Source organism: Cucurbita maxima, unplaced genomic scaffold, assembly GCF_002738345.1.
Source record: "Cucurbita maxima cultivar Rimu unplaced genomic scaffold, Cmax_1.0 Cma_Scf00015, whole genome shotgun sequence".
In the NCBI taxonomy this organism is placed as follows: Eukaryota; Viridiplantae; Streptophyta; class Magnoliopsida; order Cucurbitales; family Cucurbitaceae; genus Cucurbita; species Cucurbita maxima.
The window spans coordinates 87,577-91,008 of record NW_019272031.1 but is presented as its reverse complement, the minus strand read 5'-3'; the positions used below and the strand labels follow the sequence as shown (position 1 = coordinate 91,008).

Here is a 3,432-nt window from a genome sequence, read left to right as displayed (position 1 = left end):
ACCTATAGATCATAGGCTCTAACGATCCAAGATTAACTGGTTCAACTCATTGACCTTGTTAACCAACATTCATTTACTTCTAGGACACTTCACTGTAGCCTAGTAGTTGCACTCCCCTCACTATAGATATATTTCTATCCATTTGATATAACCATGATTAGTAAGTCGATCCTTCACAGGTTGTTCGTAACTAGAGCTGGGTCAATTTATCGTTTTTCCCTTGAAGTTACTTCTTGTTTCTTATGTTCCACTGATCCTCTAATGAACAATTGATTTGTGGTCGAACCAGTAAACTGAATCCCTCTCAGGCCAATGAGAGGCTATGGCCTCTTGTTCAAGACCTGTAGTCAGTACTTAAGGGAACTACGCCTCTTCTATCCCTAAAAGTTGGTAAGAGTGAATTCCATCTTGCACCCCACGTCCCTAGCTATTCACCCACTCTTACCCTTGAAATGGGAGGCCTATTGAGTCAGCAAACTCGAGCCACTCTCACCTATGCAAATCTAAGGTTAATTCCAAAGAATCAGGAGTTCATTATTAGCTTAGGATTAAGATCGAGTTACCTAGGTCATCGAATGAAAAGAAAATCAGTCTCAACAGTAAACGACATTATAAAGTGAGAGTGATTTTCTTCATGGTTCGATCTTATGCAATACTCATTGCATAAGACACCCCCACTCACATGTCTCCGCATATACAATTTAGTGATCACATTGTTTACGTAATATACAAAAGTGGGCCGCATCCATAGTGTCCCCAGGATAAGATACTCAGCCTTATCCCTGTACTATAGATCATTTTGACTATATACTTGAACTTGATCCACTCTTATGTCTCTACATATAGTTCAAGTAATCATACTATAGTTAGAGTGTTCTTAGTTTATTGGATTTAGATTAATAATCGTAAAATTCACTTTATTCAATAATAATCTTTACTGAATAAACATCAATAATAATGTTATTGAAAATAGAATATGTTTTTGTTTACAAACTATGAGTTTTAGGACATAAAACCCAACAGGTCAGCCACTGATGAGTTGTGGGTTCGAATCCAGAGGTGGCGCTGGCAAGTAAAATTCCTTACGTTGACGCATGGCACCATGCGAATTAGGTTGAACATCCTTCAAGGTAAACTGGGTCAGACATGGACGCGGGTCGAAAGAGCTACCGCGTGTCGCATATCGAGTAGAGTTGCAACAAAGAATCCGCTAGGAAAAGGTTACCTTGCGGGTCTCGGTTTCTTGCTCTCACTCCCCAACTTTTTAGGTTACATAATTTTATACCTAACAAATTTAATTCAAATTAATGAATATGGCCCATGCCGGTGTTGATCCTATGACCAATAATTGAGCTAATAGAACATAGGTTTTATGCATAGATAACAGGTAGATCAATATAGCTCCTAATAATAATACATTATTAGCACGATGCTCTAACCTTTATAGGCCATAAGTTTTATGCATATATTGTAAGATCAATAGCTACTAATCCAGTGAGTTTAGGTAACCCCATATATCATGGAAAGATATATTACCATTAGCCCATGCAGGTGTCGAACCTGCAACCTTCACGTTATTAGCACGACGCTCTAACCAACTAAGCTAATAGGCCATAGGTTTTATACACATTGTAGATCAATAGCTCCCAATCTAGTGAGTTTAGGTTATATAATTTTATGCATAATACACTTAAAACTTCAAGGTTTTATACACATTGTAGATCAATAGCTCCCAATCTAGTGAGTTTAGGTTATATAATTTTATGCATAATACACTTAAAACTTCAAGTCATTATCTTTAAAGTTTGTATAATTAATGAAATTGGCAAATGCAGGTGTCGTACTTGCGACCTCCGCATTCCTAGTACGACTCTCTAACCAATTGAATAAGCCAGGTAGATCGGTAGCTCCTAATCCTGTGAGCTTAGGTTACATAATTTTATGCATAATAAACATAAAACTTCAAGTCATTATTTTTAAAGTTTGTTCAACACTCTAACCAACTAATCTAATAGGCCATAGGCTTTATGCACATTGTAGATCGATAGCTCCTAATCAAGTCAATCGAGTTTCGATTACAAAATTTTATGCTTAATAAATGAAAACTTGAAGTCATTATCTTTTAAAGTTTTTTGTGTCGTAACTAGGTATCATGAAAAGCTATTATTAAGAATTAATAAAATTAGACCATGCAGGTGTCAAACCTGCGACCTGGTATCATGAAAAGCTATTATTAAGAATTAATAAAATTAGACCATGCAGGTGTCAAACCTGCGACCTAGGCCATAGGTTTTATGCACATTATAAATCGGTAGCTCCAAATCCATTCAATTGAGTTTAGGCAAAATTAAAATTTAGAGAGTAGCATTAAGCTAACGTCAAATGGTTGTAGTAGCTTCGGCATAGGCCAACCAAGTGGCCCTACTGTCATTTCCCTCTACAACCAATGTGAGATCTCATGATCATCTATCAAGTACTAAATGAAAGTCAATAGATATTGCCCTATCTTAACTTTTATGGTCATTCCAACATTCACTGTTATCCGTTCTCACTAGTACACTACCTCGTGTCGGTTCTGATACCAACAGTAACTCCCATATAATATTTGTTAACACATCAAATTTTATCAATGTACGTTACAAAAAGTAATCCAATTTTGAATGCGACTAAAATTATCAAAATAAGAATAAACTTGTTATTGTTCGGGATCAAACTCATGTCACTCGAGTGACAAGCAGGAATGCTCGCCCTTGTATTACAACAGCCTTTGGAACATAATAACTCGAGTGACAAGCGGAAATACTCACCACTGTACTACTACAACGACCTCTGAAAACATATTATATGTTAACACACAAGATTTCATAAACAATTTTTTAGCCGACTTTCTTTTCAAACGATCATTGTTGGGGATCGAGATCGAACCCAAACTACCGGCATGACAAGTTTACCGCTGTATTACACCGCTGTATTATCAATCGAAGATTCGGAACAAGTAATCCAATTTCAAATTCGGTGAAAATTTTCAAAAGAAAATTAAACTTATTATTGTCGGGGTTCAAACTCAAGTCTCTAGAGTTACAGGCGGGAATACTCACTACTGTATTACATCGACCTCTGAAAAATATATTATTTGTTAACACACGAGAGAAAAAGGAATCCAATCCTGAATTTCGTTGTTGGGGAACAAACCTAAATCATCCGGTTCACCACTACCGAATTTTGAGTTCAAAAGAAAATTAAAAATTGTCTATGTGGGTGATCAAACTCGCTGGAGTACTCACCACCCTACAACAACGACTTTCGAAAAATATAATATTTGTCAACACACCTGGTTTTACCGTTACAAAATGTAATCCAATTTTGAATCCTACTAAAATTGTCAAAACATAATTAAACTTGTTATTGTTCGGGATCAAACTTAGGTCACTC

The 3,432-nt window shown here is 36.2% G+C and overlaps 1 non-coding gene across 1 annotated transcript; it reads right to left on the bottom strand.

Moving 5' to 3' along the window:
• Nucleotides 1–1,539: 1,539 nt before the first annotated feature.
• TRNAI-AAU lies at nt 1,540–1,613 on the bottom strand. Its single transcript has one exon. It is a non-coding gene; the product is annotated as a tRNA-Ile (tRNA).
• Nucleotides 1,614–3,432: the final 1,819 nt, after the last annotated feature.